Here is a 20,733-nt window from a genome sequence, read left to right on the forward strand (position 1 = left end):
GACAACCCCCCTCGGGGGGTGGATGCCTTCTCGATGTATCCGTGGCCGCCCGGGATTCTGTATACGTTCCCCCCCATACACCTGATAGCTGAGCTGTTGGAGTGGGTACGTCGGGAGCGCAGGACTTTGTTCCTGATCGCGCAGGACCGGGGCACGGCTGTGTGGTTCCCGGTCCTGATCCAGCTCTTGGTAGCCCCGCCGTGGCCTGTTCCATGGTCGCCGCGGGTCCTCTCTCAGGCATTTCAAGAGTGGTGTGAAGTTGGGGGCCTGGACCCAGTGTCCTGCCCCCTGGACTCTGTTCTTTCCTTCCTCCAGTCTATCCTGAATACGCCGCGGCTATATCCTCTTGTCACGTGGGTTTTGAGGGCGGTACGATGTTCAGCCACCCTCTCGTGAAACGTTTCCTGCTTGGCGCTCTGCGTCTCAAGCCTGTGGAACGTTCTCTGTCTCCGAGTTGGGACCTCCAACTGGTCCTGGGCCGGTTGTCCGAGACCCCATTTGAGCCTCTTGAGCAGGCGCCATTAGATCGGCTGTCCTTTAAGACCGCGTTCCTTTTGGCCATCACCTCCGCTAAACGCGTGGGTGAGCTGTGTGCTCTCTCGGTGCGGCCTGAGTGCCTGTCTATTCGGGCCGATATCGCTATCGCTTATCTCCCCAGCATATAGTGGACGTATAAAAAAATCATGCAATGGTTATACAAAATAAAACCGACCAAACCCCCCTTATATCAGATGTAGCGAAACATTTAAATAAAGTATCTAGTCGATACCCAGCGTCACATAGTTAACCTATTTATAAAAACATATATAGAAATTATATGACGCCGCTCAGCGTTTAAGCCATAACAAAGTGCTAACTGCTCAAAAACAGTCCAAGTATTCAAGCCGGCTTCCACAGAGGTCAGACGCCCGGCATGTTCACCAACCGCAGCCCAGAGGCTGTCGAGTTTGGTTTCGATAGATGTAGCTGACAATCTGAATTCTTTGGTTCTATGTCGTTAATGGCTTGCTCAGCACCTGTTCTGCACTGTACTTCACTTCGTGCACGAGCACTGAATAAAAAATTCCACCATGTACCTTTACATCCCAACATCCGTCTGACCACACCCCCTTCCGCTTACCTTCATAAGCAGGTGTGTGGTCACCTACTCGCCTCCTTCTTCACTTTCACCACAAGGAAGTGCCTTCGGTAGATCCCCACTTGACGAGGTTGTTAGCTGAAGAAAGTTGAGACGTGTTTACATTGTGCTTATTTTTTTCTTCTCTCACAAATATTCGATAGAAAAATCTAAGTCATAATGTCTACTTCGGAGAGTCGCAGAGCCACTCTCCACCAGCGGTTCTCCATTTCCGCCTCCGTCGTGCGTTCTGGTGCGGGGCTGTTGCCTCTCTCGTGGTTGACAGCCACGCCCGGTAGGCGTCCGATGGGTAGTTTGCCTCTCCAAGGAGCTGGTGCACCGGTGCCGTCGCCTCTGCGATGGCCTGGTCATGGCTCTGGTTCCTCTGCTTCCGGGGAATCGTCCGCTGTTGAGCGGCCGGTTCCTTTGGTTCCAGAGGATTTGAGATGCAAAATTTTTGCGTCTGCTCGCTCCCGTCGCAAAATGGTGGCTTGCAGACGCGAACGGCCTGGGTTTGGTGAATTGCTGGAGCCCAGTGAGGATGCGTCGGTCTCTACCTGCCCGATGGAAACAGAGGATTACATGGTAGAGGCAGACGGGTTCTTATTTGAAGGCCCGGTGGAGACATGTATCCCGCCCGTCCAGGTAACACTGGAGGGGGGTGAAATGTCTCTTTGGGGCGCCTTGTTTGAAGACGTCGGGGAAGACCCTCTGACTCGTCGGCAGGATGCCCTACTATCAGCCACATCGGAATGTGGCTCCTTGACCAGTCGTAGCCTGCTGCATGTGAGGGATGCGGGCTCGGTGGAGGAAAGTCTGCAGGGGGAACTGCAGGCTTTGTTTCCCGAGCTTATGGCGGTGGCGGCCGTTGCAAACGGCGTGCCGCTGCCGCAGCCACTGCCTGTTCCTGTCCCTGATGATCTAATAGGTCATCTCTGGCAGCGTCGCCCGGTGAGAGGGGTGGACATTGTCTACCCATTTTCCCCTCAATGGGGGCCTATGTTCGTCGGGGCCAGGTGGTGTCCCACATCATTGGCCTCACCCCCGCCTACGTACAAGTTACGCGGGTGGCGGGTTTGGTCAAAGGTATGAGAGAGGGCGTGCCACGGCTTGATAGGCCGATGGCCGCTCTCCTCTGTCCGGAGGTGGTGTGGGAGCCGTTACGCAAGCCGGTTCCTCAAGGAAAATCGGCGAGGCGGTTGGCTTATTGGAGCGACCAGTCATTCATCTCTGGAACACAATCTCTGGCTGCCGCGTCTAACGTCGCGCAGCTGGCAAGATTCATATCCGGGATATTGACGGGCGGCATGGAGCTGAGTGATGTCCAACATGACCAGCTCACCCAGGCGGCAGGAGCTGTCCTGCATCTAACTCAGCTGCAGGCCATAGCCGCTGGGAAAGTGCGAGCCCTGGCGACTCTAACCCAGCACCACCTTTGGCTGGAGCAGGCCCGTGTGCCGGAGAAGTAGAGAGGTCCTCTTCTAACGGCCACCCTCTCCGATGCTGGACTGTTCGGGAAGGCCCTGCACTTGATGACCTCGACGTGCAGAGAAATGCAGGAGGAGCGCTCCGTGCTTCAACCTCATTTTCCCCCTCCCGACATCGCTGGTGGAATCAGACGGCTGCCACGTCGTCGAGCTTCCTCCGCCACTGCTGGCCCTTCGAAGAAGGCCAGGAGGAGAGAGGGCGCCGCCGCTGCAACCGGCCCATCTGCGCCTGGAGGAGACGGTAGGGATCGCCGTGACCAGCCGCCGATTGTCTACCGTCCCTCCGGGGCTTCCCGGGGTGGCAAATCCCGAGCGGCTCGAGGCGGCAGGCGCCGCTAGGCCCAGTGACTTTTTTCCCCTGTGGTCCCCTCTGTTAATCCCCTCCCCGGCCTCTCATATAATTTTGTTCGACAATAAAAAGTCCCCTCTAAAGGGGGACTGTATTTTTTGTTAACAAACTGTGTGTTTCTTCACCAAAACATATGATGAGGTTGCAAAGTGTGAATCTTCACTAGTATACATTGATAGAAGGGTTGCGTTCGTGTTATGAGCTTAAGCAAGGTCTGCAGCCTACACTCGGTTATAGAATGGTTTCTACCTCGGCCTGACACTCCACATGCAGGTAGAGGCTAGTTGTATGGTCTGTTGCTTACACAAGTAATGTTGAGCTACAACACTGTTGCAGTAATGCTCGTATACACACGTTCCACAGCCCAGCCGTTCACTCTCTCTATTGGTGTTTTTCTATGTACAACATAGGATGCAGGTGTAGGATTCACACACACACGCGACTTGGTTTTGTTGTAAACCCTGTTCACAGTTATCTGTGGGTAGCGTGCATTGTATTAGCTTGCGCTATTTCATTAGCATTTTACCAAAGGTATCATATGCTACAGTTGTTATTGTGTGCAGGGGGAAGGGTTTGTGAGGGGGTGTTGAATAAACCCCTCCTTCCCTCTTCTGATTGGTCAGGGGGGTTTACTCATCTCCTGTTAGGCCGGTCGGGGCCAAGCCGTTAGGCGACTTGGCAGGGAGGGGGGGGGGGGGAGGGTTGCCCTGTCTCTGCTCCTATTAAAAACAGGCGTTGAGTGTTGGGTTTCCCCCCGTCATGGCATACGTCACTACGCACGTTGCTATGACGATAGCTTCCGTGAGTTGGATCTTTATGTACGATCTGTTGTGTCAAAGTGTCGGGATAGAGCGTAGGACTTACGGGTCCACTACGTTCGATTTTATGTGTAACTTGAGTCAGTTGGTCACATGACTCGTAGTTACCATGGCTTTTTCATTCTACGACTCACGTGGGAAGGCTCTCTGGGGAATTTCAGTCTGAAGTCCTCTGTGATAGGGGTGACTGGATGTAAAAATGTAAACAGTTTTTACCCTCGGCTGTGTAAAATGGGATTCATGTCTGTTGGTGCTTCCTTCTTTTTAATAAAAAGAGTTGGAGTATAGGAAGTGCCACACCCCTCTTGTCATTTCCCCTGGGCGCCTTGGGGATTCACTGAAAGGTCTAAATAGCCTGTTCATTGATGTGGTTGTGTCCCGACGCACGCTTAGTGCTAGCTCAGGGTGTTCTGTTAAGGATCATGCGGGTAGCTAGTACGCCTTGGTTGCTTGTGGTTAAAACAGCGTTTTTATAAAGCAACTGGGATGGAGGTTTTTTCCTCTTCCGACAACCTGTTATTGGTTCTCAACGGATTCTCGTTCATATCTGGGGGATGATAACGGAATGGATCTGAACATATGTAGAGGGGCACGCCCTTGGGGTGGGCCACCGAGCGCGGTTCACACCGGCCCGTCTGGGTGGCGCCCTCTTTTCATGTTTTAGATCAACACGCATATCTGCCCCTTCTCCTGGAGTAGGCATGTCGGCGTGGTTAGGGCACAGGACTGGTTCTGGTCACGCTGGTCCAGGTCAGTTAATCCGTTTGTCCGCCGGGGATGCAGATCTGCTGTTCTGGTACCCTGAGGGACTTGGGCTTTTTTCCAGGGGGGAAAAAGGCCGGGTCGGCCCGGGGCGTCACAAGGTTAGGCGTTATAGAGACCCTTGTTGGGTACTTTGTACCTGGCACTATCATAAGGGGCTGGTTCTCTTTTCCGCACCTCTCTCACGCATGGCGGAGAGGGGGCTGTTGGGGTGGTCTTCTGGACCTCCTCTGGTAACCCTGTGTGCTTCCCGGGCCGCCGGGCCCGGTCCGAAGTAAAGTTTTGTTGATACCGTAGACCTGGGATAACCCTTTTTTCTTGAGGGGTTATAGGAACAACCACTGCATCTGGTAACGACAGGGTGGTTGGTTCCCTGGTGTGTTGGAGCAGAGTCAACTCCCGGGTTACCCGGTTGAGTGTGCCTCTGCACGTTCATGACGTCTGCCAATCGTGTCAGCCTTCTCTGCCTCGACCCCTCTGGGTGGTTTTTTTTTAATGGAGGCTTCGTCATGGTGGTCAACAACGCCAGCGTCCGCGCCTTCCGCCGGGAGGGCTGTTTTCCAGCTGACTCCTTTGGCGCCTGTCTCGTCCACAGTGCTCCAGGCTCGGGTTACAGCCTGTTGCCTGGTTTCCCCGGTACGCTGCCTGCTTCCGTTGGTTAACCTTTTGAGTGCTTACGGCCATGCTGACTGCCTGTTCTACAGGGTCAGTATGCCGGGCGGTGTGCTATTGGGGGGTAAGGGCCCGCTCTTGGAGGGGCCTTATCCGAATACGCTGGCGATGTGGGGGGCGGTGTTACTAAGTGACCACCTGGTGGGGTCTTGATGCCTGGCGTCATTGACCTCTCCGGGCCCCCTTTTTCCAGGGGATCCAGTCCCTTCAGTGGGTCTGGGTCTTCCTTCGCGCTCCGCTGCTACGGCCTTGCCACGGGGTTGGGTTTGCTCTTGACCCTGTGATTTTGGGGGCAGTAACGTGGTTGTTCCCTCGTTCGTTCCCGGGTGGCATGCGGGTTGTGCGTGTGTGTAGTCGTGAGGTCAAGCCACGGTCTGCTCACCCTGTGCGTTGGGTTGCTTGAGTGCCTCTTCGCACGGTTGGATCCGTCGCCCTCCCGTGAACCTCCAATAGGGGGGGTATCCTCCATTAGGGAGGGTCGGGGGGGCTCGGTCCTCCCCGGTCTGATGGTTGTGGGGGGCCTCAGCGGGGTACATTGGTCGGGCTATGGCTCCCGCTCAGCCCGTTGCAGAACAGGTGCTGAGCAAGCCATTAACGACATAGAACGAAGGGTTATGTATATAACCCAGTTCTATGAGTTAAATGGTGTGCTCAGCACCTGGACGCCGCTGTGGCCCTTGATCTCGCCTTGTGGTGAAAGTTTGGGAAGGAGGCGAGTAGGTGACCACACACCTGCTTATGAAGGTAAGCGGAAGGGGGTGTGGTCAGACGGATGTTGGGATGTAAAGGTACATGGTGGAATTTTTTATTCAGTGCTCGTGCACGAAGTGAAGTACAGTGCAGAACAGGTGCTGAGCGCACCATTTAACTCATAGAACTGGGTTATATACATAACCCTTTGTTAAGTCGTTTGCCTGGTTGGTTAAGGTTTGTACACCGTCCTTTAAGGATTGCCTGAGCTCTTCAATTAGCCTAGCAATGGCGATCATATCATTAAAATGTGATATCGGAAAATATCGGTATCGGTTTTCATTTTTATTTTTATTTATTTTTTTATTTTTACATTTCTATAACCTTTATTTACCCAGGCAAGCAAGTAAGAACAAATTCTGATTTTATTTATTGTCAAAAGTATGCATAATGTTGTGTTAATTCCACAACAAGAGATATAATGTTAATTACCTGAAATTATTCCATTTTTGGGGCGGGGGGGGGGGGGGGACCCTGCATATATCGGTATTGGTTGATATCGGTTGATATCGGTATCGGAAATTAAGAGTTGGACAATATCGGTATATCGGTATCGGTAAAAAAGCCAATATCGAGCATCCCTACTTCTCGTTGTTTTCTTCGTTGTCATTGTGGTTCTTTCAGTCAAAATAGTTAGTAGGAAACCTAAGGTGATGTATACATAAAGGTTTAACCGAGTTGAGAGTCTAACGCTTGGTGTGCTAATGAAGTTGAGAGCACAGTTTGCAGACAAGGGAGAAGGAACGTAGGCAGAGACGAGGAGCGATGCTTGAAGAAGGGTGTTTACTTCTTATCCAATGTAAATACAAAACAACACTACTAATAACACAACGAAGGAAAACAAGAAAACGAACGAAGTATACAGGCAAGGACTCACTAGACATCAACGGGGAAGGCAGGCACGACACGGGGAACACACAGGATACTGGAGGAATGTCGCCACAAGGAAGGGAGGACAGACAGACACCTAAATACCCGAATCAATTAATAATCAACAACACCTGGCCAACACAGAATCACAACACAACGACAGTAAAGCAATGACAAACTAAACAACAACTAGACACTACGGCAATGACACACAACAACACAACAGGGGAGTAACATCACACATAGACAGGGGTGGCCCAAGACAATAAACAATTAGACACTATATCTATTACTTGGAACCACAGTAGAATGGCCACCTGTACCAACAGGCTAGTCTGCCACTAGAGGGTAGGAGACCAATGTCAGGAGGAGAGCAATGTCCAATGTTATTCTCCTGCCGGTCAGCAGGACCGGCCCTTGGATCGTAACATGAGAGTATAAAAAGAGGCTTTTAAAGTTAAATATAAAAAAAGGGAGTAGCAGCGTAGCAGAGTGCGACTTCTACATCTTCGACCCGGAACCAGAATCTCTTAATTTTTTCATAAATATAAATTGTAAAGTGTAAAATAACACTTGGAACAAAAAAAACGATAATATACGATTGGTAAACACTCTGATTAACCAAAACACTTAAAAGAAAACTGGATGAATTATTATAATTATATGTGGTTGGCACTTCTTTATCGTTGCTATTGTAGATAACTGTGGCAATTCTAGAGTTAATACATAAAAATACATAAAAAATTGTATTCATTGATAACCCAAAAAAAAACATTATCTACTTGAGGAGAGAATGTGTATATCTGTGTTTTAACTTTGTGTACACACTTACCGCCCATAATGGGAGTAGGTATGCGTTACTCATAAATAGTTTCTGCTTGGGGAGAAGTCTTGGTTTTGGGGAGAGTAATACTTAGGGTTTCCAACCTGCTCTAGAAACAAAACAGTGAACAAAATGTGTATTTTAGCAGCTTTAGGGGCTACAGGCATGTAGTTCACCAGTTTGATAAGAATCTATTATTTGGGAAACAGAAAATACTCTGTTACACTATAACCACTTGTAGGGCTGGGCGATATGGCCAAAACTTATATTAGTTTCTGCTTGGGGAGAAGTCTTGGTTTTGGGGAGAGTAATACTTAGGGTTTCCAACCTGCTCTACTTCTAGAAACAAAACAGTGAACAAAATGTGTATTTTAGCAGCTTTAGGGGCTACAGGCATGTAGTTCACCAGTTTGATAAGAATCTATTATTTGGGAAACAGAAAATACTCTGTTACACTATAACCACTTGTAGGGCTGGGCGATATGGCCAAAACTTATATTGCGATAACGATATCGATAAGAATATCATATCACGCAATATCCGTAATTAGCGATATTGTTATAAGTATTAAAAAAAAATATATATATATATAAAAAAATTTTAAACAACAGATGTATGTTTATTTTGCAGCAATTCTTTGTTGTTGCCGCCATCTTTAGTGTTACAGCCCCTCCAACTCCAGTTCTCAGGCTGCAGCTGGTTTGAAAGCGAAAGTAAACAGGCTTCTCTGCTGGCTGTGGCTCCAGGGGAGTTGAACAGTTCTGGCTCTGCTAGTTTCTTTTCTGTTGGCGCTTTTTTGGTGGACAAACCACCGCACATGTGCACCGTGACTCGTGACTGGAGACTAGCTCTGCTAGCACACATAGCCTACTGTGTACAGACGGTTTCAAACTGTATTTTACATTAGAAAGCAAACAAAATAAATGGACAAGACAAAAATAAATCTCAATTTGGTCAGTATTGTCATTTGGACAAGCAAAGCCATTACTTTAAGTTGCAGGCAAGAAAGACAAGTCTGTCCCACTGTCTCTGGGTTTAAAAAAAAATCGGATATATTTATTTTTTCGATATTTTTCGATTATTAAAATATATCGCGATAATTATCGTTATCGTTATATCGCCCAGCCCTAACCACTTGAATGTGTAAACACCATGTCTCATGGCTCACCATAGTGTGAACAATATGTGTATATATACCATCTTATATATCTTTACATATTGTTTTCAAAGGCATTTATTTTGGTCTCATGAGTGTTTTACAAAGGTGTGAGAGAGAGAGAGAGAGAGAGAGAGAGAGAGAGAGAGAGAGAGAGAGAGAGAGAGAGAGAGAGAGAGAGAGAGAGAGAGAGAGAGAGACACGATATAGACAGACACATGATCAACCATATATCCTTTGCTATTTTAAGCTTGTTCTGGAAGAAATGACTGTGAGTGTCAACCTTTAGTAAAGTCCTGTCTTTAGTTATCCTAAATAAATCTTATACAATTGATATCTTAATTATAACTTATTAACCTTAGTTGTATAGTGCATAATGAAACGTTTGTCAATCTGTATTGTTCTAGAGAAAGAATGGGCATTCATTCAAGTCAAAGTCTGGGAGGAAGTGGGGGGGTCTTTCGATGTTGATTAAACGGCAAGCAACTAATGTCATGAGTGCAAAATTAAAGGACAATAAATCTAATCTAACTGAAATTGTGTAGCACAGACCTTTCTATGGATCAAAACCTCAATATTATTATGGTGTAGTTAATACTTCATGTATCCTTAATCGCTAGGCTAATGAGGCACTAAGATGTTAGTAAAAAAAAAAAACATCTGTGTGTGTGTGTGTGTGTGCGTGCACTGTGCACGAGTGCACATCTAGGGGCGGGGTGTAGATTTGGTCTCCCTGATGTTGACTCCTTAGCCACAGCCTTGGGTTGCTTCAGCCCCCCTAAAAAGGGTCTAGAACCGACACTGTTTGATAAGAATCTATTATTCTTATTAAACAGAATATTTAAATATTCTTATTATTGTTGCCATCTGCGAACCACCAGAAATAGGTCTGCAACTATCTGCACCCATAAATAAAACAGGCTTCAGAGGAATGTGTTATGGCTGTGGCCAATGCATCTATCATCTTCTGCTTGTGTAAGGAAGTTGAATTCTCAATTTAAACATATCCCAGTTTTGCGCTATGCCATTTTTTTGTTTTGAGTTTTTTTCTCCACAGGTTTATGTCTTCTTTCTTCTATGAAAATATGCCTGATATTGCGATGGATACAGTATTTATACGAGACCCAATACGTCATTTGGTGGTATCCAATAGTACCGTATATTCCAAAGTACAACACAATTGAATCTACATTTATCGTATTTATCTTGCTGAATTTATTTGTTAATACTCTTTACACCCATTTACTATACATACCGAAAACGAAATAATTTTGAGGCACTATGAACCAAATGTGAGCCTAGAAGACACTTACGAGTACAGTAGGTAGCAATGACAACCAATTGTATAAGTATTAATATTTTGGAGAGGTTATCCTTTCAGCTTCCAAGTTAAACATTCAGATGAAGAATATTGTTTTCAGATTAGTGATATTGCCAAATAACCTTATCTAAATACCTTAGTTTATTCAGATTTAGACTGTAGAGGTTGTGTACTTCCAAGACATAAAACATTCACACTCTAGATTAAATTACAACAGCATGTTCACACACAAAAAGTCTTGTATGGTTTATTGTAAGGCTTCAAATGTTGGGTCTACTTTATACAAATGTATTGGACATTTACTCTGGGGAAAGACAACATTTTGCATACAATACCATGGTTAATGAAAATAATGTATAATATTGTATGCAAAATGCTTTCCCAAGAGTAACTAATTAAATGAGTCCCATACATTTATATACAGTAGACCCTGGCTGTGCTTTCACTTGCAAATGGTGGTCTGGATTCTAATTATCTAGAATACAGGCCTCCATTTGCAAGTGAAAGCACAGCCAGAGCAACACATTTAAGAGCCTTCACTGGTTAATTTTACGGTTTAAGAAAATGTATTCAGTGTTGATTCAATACACCCGAGTAAAATGTCTTATGACATTAGATCTCTTCCGCCACTGTATCTGCCATATTAGAAATGTCACTTCCCGCCTATCTGAAACAGTATTTTGCCAGTTTACTTGATGCGGATGTGAAATGTTGCATATACCGTTAGTAGATCCATAAAAGTAGTAAATACATTATCCATATTTTAATAATGCCAAAAATTTGAAATGCAATGGTCCAATTTATTTTATTGGGTCATGACCAGTAACAAAAACAAAAATAATCTCTTACCACGGTAATACTGCTGATATTTTACTCATGTATACTGGCAAATTGGTAATCAGGAGATTAACATAAACACCATATCCTATCCAAGACTGTAACTGGATATTGGCTAGTATCTGGAATATTCATAAGCAAACAATCATTGTAAAAACAAGGACAAGTAGTCAAGAAAATGGAATCATTTACTGCCCCATTAAAAAAAAAGTTATTACTCAGGTTGGTGCCAATAAATATACTGCAATGGGACCCTTACAGTGTGTAGACCTTTCTTTCATGCCCTCCCCTCAGACGCAGGACAAGGTGGAGAGTGGATTCTTTCTGGATGTTGTAGTCGGACAAGGTGCGGCCGTCTTCCAGCTGCTTGCCGGCAAAGATCAGCCTCTGTTGGTCTGGGGGAATTCCTTCTTTGTCCTGGATCTTGGCCTTGACATTCTCAATAGCATCACTTGGCTCAACCTCTAGGGTGATGGTTTTGCCGGTGAGGGTCTTCACAAAGATCTGCATGACTCACCTCAGACGCAGGACAAGGTGGAGAGTGGATTCTTTCTGGATGTTGTAGTCGGACAAGGTGCGGCCGTATTCCAGCTGCTTGCCGGCAAAGATCAGCCTCTGCTGGTCTGGGGGAATTCCTTCTTTGTCCTGGATCTTGGCCTTGACATTCTCAATAGCATCACTTGGCTCAACCTCTAGGGTGATGGTTTTGCCGGTGAGGGTCTTCACAAAGATCTGCATGCCTCCCCTCAGACGCAGGACAAGGTGGAGAGTGGATTCTTTCTGGATGTTGTAGTCGGACAAGGTGCGGCCGTCTTCCAGCTGCTTGCCGGCAAAGATCAGCCTCTGCTGGTCTGGGGGAATTCCTTCTTTGTCCTGGATCTTGGCCTTGACATTCTCAATAGCATCACTTGGCTCAACCTCTAGGGTGATGGTTTTGCCGGTGAGGGTCTTCACAAAGATCTGCATGCCTCCCCTCAGACGCAGGACAAGGTGGAGAGTGGATTCTTTCTGGATGTTGTAGTCGGACAAGGTGCGGCCGTCTTCCAGCTGCTTGCCGGCAAAGATCAGCCTCTGCTGGTCTGGGGGAATTCCTTCTTTGTCCTGGATCTTGGCCTTGACATTCTCAATAGCATCACTTGGCTCAACCTCTAGGGTGATGGTTTTGCCGGTGAGGGTCTTCACAAAGATCTGCATGCCTCCCCTCAGACGCAGGACAAGGTGGAGAGTGGATTCTTTCTGGATGTTGTAGTCGGACAAGGTGCGGCCGTCTTCCAGCTGCTTGCCGGCAAAGATCAGCCTCTGCTGGTCTGGGGGAATTCCTTCTTTGTCCTGGATCTTGGCCTTGACATTCTCAATAGCATCACTTGGCTCAACCTCTAGGGTGATGGTTTTGCCGGTGAGGGTCTTCACAAAGATCTGCATGCCTCCCCTCAGACGCAGGACAAGGTGGAGAGTGGATTCTTTCTGGATGTTGTAGTCGGACAAGGTGCGGCCGTCTTCCAGCTGCTTGCCGGCAAAGATCAGCCTCTGCTGGTCTGGGGGAATTCCTTCTTTGTCCTGGATCTTGGCCTTGACATTCTCAATAGCATCACTTGGCTCAACCTCTAGGGTGATGGTTTTGCCGGTGAGGGTCTTCACAAAGATCTGCATGCCTCCCCTCAGACGCAGGACAAGGTGGAGAGTGGATTCTTTCTGGATGTTGTAGTCGGACAAGGTGCGGCCGTCTTCCAGCTGCTTGCCGGCAAAGATCAGCCTCTGCTGGTCTGGGGGAATTCCTTCTTTGTCCTGGATCTTGGCCTTGACATTCTCAATAGCATCACTTGGCTCAACCTCTAGGGTGATGGTTTTGCCGGTGAGGGTCTTCACAAAGATCTGCATGCCTCCCCTCAGACGCAGGACAAGGTGGAGAGTGGATTCTTTCTGGATGTTGTAGTCGGACAAGGTGCGGCCGTCTTCCAGCTGCTTGCCGGCAAAGATCAGCCTCTGCTGGTCTGGGGGAATTCCTTCTTTGTCCTGGATCTTGGCCTTGACATTCTCAATAGCATCACTTGGCTCAACCTCTAGGGTGATGGTTTTGCCGGTGAGGGTCTTCACAAAGATCTGCATGCCTCCCCTCAGACGCAGGACAAGGTGGAGAGTGGATTCTTTCTGGATGTTGTAGTCGGACAAGGTGCGGCCGTCTTCCAGCTGCTTGCCGGCAAAGATCAGCCTCTGCTGGTCTGGGGGAATTCCTTCTTTGTCCTGGATCTTGGCCTTGACATTCTCAATAGCATCACTTGGCTCAACCTCTAGGGTGATGGTTTTGCCGGTGAGGGTCTTCACAAAGATCTGCATGCCTCCCCTCAGACGCAGGACAAGGTGGAGAGTGGATTCTTTCTGGATGTTGTAGTCGGACAAGGTGCGGCCGTCTTCCAGCTGCTTGCCGGCAAAGATCAGCCTCTGCTGGTCTGGGGGAATTCCTTCTTTGTCCTGGATCTTGGCCTTGACATTCTCAATAGCATCACTTGGCTCAACCTCTAGGGTGATGGTTTTGCCGGTGAGGGTCTTCACAAAGATCTGCATGCCTCCCCTCAGACGCAGGACAAGGTGGAGAGTGGATTCTTTCTGGATGTTGTAGTCGGACAAGGTGCGGCCGTCTTCCAGCTGCTTGCCGGCAAAGATCAGCCTCTGCTGGTCTGGGGGAATTCCTTCTTTGTCCTGGATCTTGGCCTTGACATTCTCAATAGCATCACTTGGCTCAACCTCTAGGGTGATGGTTTTGCCGGTGAGGGTCTTCACAAAGATCTGCATGCCTCCCCTCAGACGCAGGACAAGGTGGAGAGTGGATTCTTTCTGGATGTTGTAGTCGGACAAGGTGCGGCCGTCTTCCAGCTGCTTGCCGGCAAAGATCAGCCTCTGCTGGTCTGGGGGAATTCCTTCTTTGTCCTGGATCTTGGCCTTGACATTCTCAATAGCATCACTTGGCTCAACCTCTAGGGTGATGGTTTTGCCGGTGAGGGTCTTCACAAAGATCTGCATGCCTCCCCTCAGACGCAGGACAAGGTGGAGAGTGGATTCTTTCTGGATGTTGTAGTCGGACAAGGTGCGGCCGTCTTCCAGCTGCTTGCCGGCAAAGATCAGCCTCTGCTGGTCTGGGGGAATTCCTTCTTTGTCCTGGATCTTGGCCTTGACATTCTCAATAGCATCACTTGGCTCAACCTCTAGGGTGATGGTTTTGCCGGTGAGGGTCTTCACAAAGATCTGCATGCCTCCCCTCAGACGCAGGACAAGGTGGAGAGTGGATTCTTTCTGGATGTTGTAGTCGGACAAGGTGCGGCCGTCTTCCAGCTGCTTGCCGGCAAAGATCAGCCTCTGCTGGTCTGGGGGAATTCCTTCTTTGTCCTGGATCTTGGCCTTGACATTCTCAATAGCATCACTTGGCTCAACCTCTAGGGTGATGGTTTTGCCGGTGAGGGTCTTCACAAAGATCTGCATGCCTCCCCTCAGACGCAGGACAAGGTGGAGAGTGGATTCTTTCTGGATGTTGTAGTCGGACAAGGTGCGGCCGTCTTCCAGCTGCTTGCCGGCAAAGATCAGCCTCTGCTGGTCTGGGGGAATTCCTTCTTTGTCCTGGATCTTGGCCTTGACATTCTCAATAGCATCACTTGGCTCAACCTCTAGGGTGATGGTTTTGCCGGTGAGGGTCTTCACAAAGATCTGCATGCCTCCCCTCAGACGCAGGACAAGATGGAGAGTGGATTCTTTCTGGATGTTGTAGTCGGACAAGGTGCGGCCATCTTCCAGCTGCTTGCCGGCAAAGATCAGCCTCTGCTGGTCTGGGGGAATTCCTTCTTTGTCCTGGATCTTGGCCTTGACATTCTCAATAGCATCACTTGGCTCAACCTCTAGGGTGATGGTTTTGCCGGTGAGGGTCTTCACAAAGATCTGCATGCCTCCCCTCAGACGCAGGACAAGGTGGAGAGTGGATTCTTTCTGGATGTTGTAGTCGGACAAGGTGCGGCCGTCTTCCAGCTGCTTGCCGGCAAAGATCAGCCTCTGCTGGTCTGGGGGAATTCCTTCTTTGTCCTGGATCTTGGCCTTGACATTCTCAATAGCATCACTTGGCTCAACCTCTAGGGTGATGGTTTTGCCGGTGAGGGTCTTCACAAAGATCTGCATGCCTCCCCTCAGACGCAGGACAAGGTGGAGAGTGGATTCTTTCTGGATGTTGTAGTCGGACAAGGTGCGGCCGTCTTCCAGCTGCTTGCCGGCAAAGATCAGCCTCTGCTGGTCTGGGGGAATTCCTTCTTTGTCCTGGATCTTGGCCTTGACATTCTCAATAGCATCACTTGGCTCGACCTCTAGGGTGATGGTTTTGCCGGTGAGGGTCTTCACAAAGATCTGCATGCCTCCCCTCAGACGCAGGACAAGGTGGAGAGTGGATTCTTTCTGGATGTTGTAGTCGGACAAGGTGCGGCCGTCTTCCAGCTGCTTGCCGGCAAAGATCAGCCTCTGCTGGTCTGGGGGAATTCCTTCTTTGTCCTGGATCTTGGCCTTGACATTCTCAATAGCATCACTTGGCTCAACCTCTAGGGTGATGGTTTTGCCGGTGAGGGTCTTCACAAAGATCTGCATGCCTCCCCTCAGACGCAGGACAAGGTGGAGAGTGGATTCTTTCTGGATGTTGTAGTCGGACAAGGTGCGGCCGTCTTCCAGCTGCTTGCCGGCAAAGATCAGCCTCTGCTGGTCTGGGGGAATTCCTTCTTTGTCCTGGATCTTGGCCTTGACATTCTCAATAGCATCACTTGGCTCAACATCTAGGGTGATGGTTTTGCCGGTGAGGGTCTTCACAAAGATCTGCATGCCTCCCCTCAGACGCAGGACAAGGTGGAGAGTGGATTCTTTCTGGATGTTGTAGTCGGACAAGGTGCGACCGCCTTCCAGCTGCTTGCCGGCAAAGATCAGCCTCTGCTGGTCTGGGGGAATTCCTTCTTTGTCCTGGATCTTGGCCTTGACATTCTCAATAGCATCACTTGGCTCAACCTCTAGGGTGATGGTTTTGCCGGTGAGGGTCTTCACAAAGATCTGCATGCCTCCCCTCAGACGCAGGACAAGGTGGAGAGTGGATTCTTTCTGGATGTTGTAGTCGGACAAGGTGCGGCCGTCTTCCAGCTGCTTGCCGGCAAAGATCAGCCTCTGCTGGTCTGGGGGAATTCCTTCTTTGTCCTGGATCTTGGCCTTGACATTCTCAATAGCATCACTTGGCTCAACCTCTAGGGTGATGGTTTTGCCGGTGAGGGTCTTCACAAAGATCTGCATGCCTCCCCTCAGACGCAGGACAAGGTGGAGAGTGGATTCTTTCTGGATGTTGTAGTCGGACAAGGTGCGGCCGTCTTCCAGCTGCTTGCCGGCAAAGATCAGCCTCTGCTGGTCTGGGGGAATTCCTTCTTTGTCCTGGATCTTGGCCTTGACATTCTCAATAGCATCACTTGGCTCAACCTCTAGGGTGATGGTTTTGCCGGTGAGGGTCTTCACAAAGATCTGCATGCCTCCCCTCAGACGCAGGACAAGGTGGAGAGTGGATTCTTTCTGGATGTTGTAGTCGGACAAGGTGCGGCCGTCTTCCAGCTGCTTGCCGGCAAAGATCAGCCTCTGCTGGTCTGGGGGAATTCCTTCTTTGTCCTGGATCTTGGCCTTGACATTCTCAATAGCATCACTTGGCTCAACCTCTAGGGTGATGGTTTTGCCGGTGAGGGTCTTCACAAAGATCTGCATGCCTCCCCTCAGACGCAGGACAAGGTGGAGAGTGGATTCTTTTTGGATGTTGTAGTCGGAAAAGGTGCGGCCGTCTTCCAGCTGCTTGCCGGCAAAGATCAGCCTCTGCTGGTCTGGGGGAATTCCTTCTTTGTCCTGGATCTTGGCCTTGACATTCTCAATAGCATCACTTGGCTCGACCTCTAGGGTAATGGTTTTGCCGGTGAGGGTCTTCACAAAGATCTGCATGCCTCCCCTCAGACGCAGGACAAGGTGGAGAGTGGATTCTTTCTGGATGTTGTAGTCGGACAAGGTGCGGCCGTCTTCCAGCTGCTTGCCGGCAAAGATCAGCCTCTGCTGGTCTGGGGGAATTCCTTCTTTGTCCTGGATCTTGGCCTTGACATTCTCAATAGCATCACTTGGCTCAACCTCTAGGGTGATGGTTTTGCCGGTGAGGGTCTTCACAAAGATCTGCATGCCTCCCCTCAGACGCAGGACAAGGTGGAGAGTGGATTCTTTCTGGATGTTGTAGTCGGACAAGGTGCGACCGTCTTCCAGCTGCTTGCCGGCAAAGATCAGCCTCTGCTGGTCTGGGGGAATTCCTTCTTTGTCCTGGATCTTGGCCTTGACATTCTCAATAGCATCACTTGGCTCAACCTCTAGGGTGATGGTTTTGCCGGTGAGGGTCTTCACGAAGATCTGCATCTCTGCACCTGTACAGTAAAAAGAAAAAAGAAAAAAAAGTGCAACACGTTATATAGATCCACAAATCAAGCATACATTTCAGGCAAGCCCACTGCAAACCTAGTCATAATCTCAAATAGCATTATCTTACAGCTAGCAGTACTAGGGTGGGTGGGGGGGCTGATAATTGATTCTATTTTCTAAGATAAATTAAAGATAATCAAAAAATCTATTTTTAGTGTTGTGATATGGCTTTGACTATCATGAGCCAAGAACTAAGATATACCTGGCTAAATCCAACAGATGGCAAAGATTAGCAGAGGAGAATGACTCATGACAAATACAATATTTGTAAGGTGTATAGTAATCTAGACTAGACAATTCCGCGCTGGGAAATTGTGAAAGTGTGGGTGATGCCTGTGCACCGCCAGCCACCGGGAGAGGGTCTGTATTGTCTCTCTATTGTCTCTTTCCACAGCAAAACCACAGCAAAACGGTGAATAAAGTGATTAATCTGATTAAATTAGTCTTTTTTCTTTTATTAAATCAACTTTCCACCCCCGTCAACTGTCAACCTGAATTAACATTCAGTATTCAATATTGTCTGATTCAATATTAACATTCAGTATTCAAGTAGAACAGCTAGCTAGCCGTTGTGGACACTCACCTTTCCACAGAAAAACGTGAGTGTTTGAGTTGTTGGTTGAGAAATGCAGGCTTCAATCTATGTTGTTTAGTCTATCTGTTCAGTACTGTTTCAAGATGCACAATGAGATCTTCTTCTTCTTCTTCTTATTTGAATTTCCGGCAGAGTAGACGCATCGAGGCGTATTACTGCCCTCCGCAATTCTTTTTATGGGCTCTTCTTCTTCTCCTTCTTCTCCTTCTTTTTCTTCTTCTACTGGACCCCGTCATCACCTACATTGTCCATTGGAGTGCAGCTACTGCTGCTACTTCCTGTCTGAGCCCCCCTCCGCGGGATTTCTTATACTACACTAGTGGTGTTCCATCTTTAGACCTCTTCAACTCACACTTTCTCCTTCTTCTCTGCTCCTCTTGCCTGTCCAATACTAATACATACACTAACGCTATATCCTCTGGTACAACTCTGAAGCATGCAGAAATGTCAGCACTGCCTCTGTGATCAACTGGTGGTTCTCATTATCCATGCCAAAGAATGATTTAAGAGAGAAGGAAGATACTCCCAGCTCTACCAGACTTTTATAAAAGATTTCCCTCTCTTTCCTATACCTTTCACATTCTAGGAAGACATGCCCGACAGTTTCAGTCTCTCCACATTCACACACCCCATCTGGATGTTTGCCCACAATGAACAAGCTACTGTTCAACCCACAGTGCCCCAGTTCTGAGAGAATTGTTGAATATATATAGAACACAAATGTTCTAGAATGTTTGATTATGACATCATACTGTGACATTGCAAATGTTCTAGAATGTACTATTATGACATCATACTGTGACATGACATCACAATGGAACATGTTTGAGTTCAATTTGAATAGTATAACATCACAATATAGACATCACAAATGTTCTAGAATGTCTATTATGACATCATAATGTGACATCACAAATGTTCTAGAATGTTCTATTATGACATCATACTGTGATATCGCAAATGTTCTAGAATGATATATTATGACATCATACTGTGACATGACAAATGTTCTAGAATGTCTATTATGACATCATAATGTGACATCATAAATGTTCTAGAATGTCTATTATGACATCATACTGTGCCATCACAAATGTTCTAGAATGTTCTATTATCACAACGTAACATGTTTGAGTTCAATTTGAATAGTATAAATAATATGTTTGGTACGGCTGTCCCCGAAGCCTGTTTTTGGGATTCAAACTTCGTCAGGGTTTTTCGAACCGACGTTCGAACCTTCGTTTTTAATAAAAAAATAAATAAAAAAATTTATTCTAATTTTTTTTTTTTTTTTTTATCCTCAAACTAAATCCTCAATTTGAATAAAGTGATTAATCTGATTAAATTAGTCTTTTTTCTTTTATTAAATCAACTTTCCAGCCCCCTGTCAACTGTCAACCTGAATTAACATTCAGTATTCAATATTGTCTGATTCAATATTAACATTCAGTATTCAAGTAGAACAGCTAGCTAGCCGTTGTGGACACTCACCTTTCCACAGAAAAACGTGATTGTTTGAGTTGTTGGTTGAGAAATGCAGGCTTCAATCTATGTTGTTTAGTCTATCTGTTCAGTACTGAGAGAATTGTTGAATATATATAGAACACAAATGTTCTAGAATGTTTGATTATGACATCATACTGTGACATTTTGCAAATGTTCTAGAATGTACTATTATGACATCATACTGTGACATGACATCACAATGGAACATGTTTGAGTTCAATTTGAATAGTATAACATCACAATATAGACATCACAAATGTTCTAGAATGTTCTATTATGACATCATACTGTGATATCGCAAATGTTCTAGAATGATATATTATGACATCATACTGAGACATGACAAATGTTCTAGAATGTCTATTATGACATCATAATGTGACATCATAAATGTTCTAGAATGTCTATTATGACATCATACTGTGCCATCACAAATGTTCTAGAATGTTCTATTATCACAACGTAACATGTTTGAGTTCAATTTGAATAGTATAAATAATATGTTTGGTACGGCTGTCCCCGAAGCCTGTTTTTGGGATTCAAACTTCGTCAGGGTTTTTCGAACCGACGTTCGAACCTTCGTTTTTAATAAAAAAATAAATAAAAAAAATTATTCAATTTTTTTTTTTTTTTTTTTTATCCTCAAACTAAATCCTCAATTTGAATAAAGTGATTAATCTGATTAAATTAGTCTTTTTTCTTTTATTAAATCAACTTTCCAGCCCCCTGTCAACTGTCAACCTGAATTAACATTCAGTATTCAATATTGTCTGATTCAATATTAACATTCAGTATTCAAGTAGAACAGCTAGCTAGCCGTTGTGGACACTCACCTTTCCACAGAAAAACGTGAGTGTTTGAGTTGTTGGTTGAGAAATGCAGGCTTCAATCTATGTTGTTTAGTCTATCTGTTCAGTACTGTTTCAAGATGCACAATGAGATCTTCTTCTTCTTCTTCTTATTTGAATTTCCGGCAGAGTAGACGCATCGAGGCGTATTACTGCCCTCCGCAATTCTTTTTATGGGCTCTTCTTCTTCTCCTTCTTCTCCTTCTTTTTCTTCTTCTACTGGACCCCGTCATCACCTACATTGTCCATTGGAGTGCAGCTACTGCTGCTACTTCCTGTCTGAGCCCCCCTCCGCGGGATTTCTTATACTACACTAGTGGT

The sequence above is a fragment of the Notolepis coatsorum genome (assembly GCF_963971535.1).
Source record: "Notolepis coatsorum genome assembly, chromosome: 16".
NCBI classification, from domain to species: Eukaryota; Metazoa; Chordata; class Actinopteri; order Aulopiformes; family Paralepididae; genus Notolepis; species Notolepis coatsorum.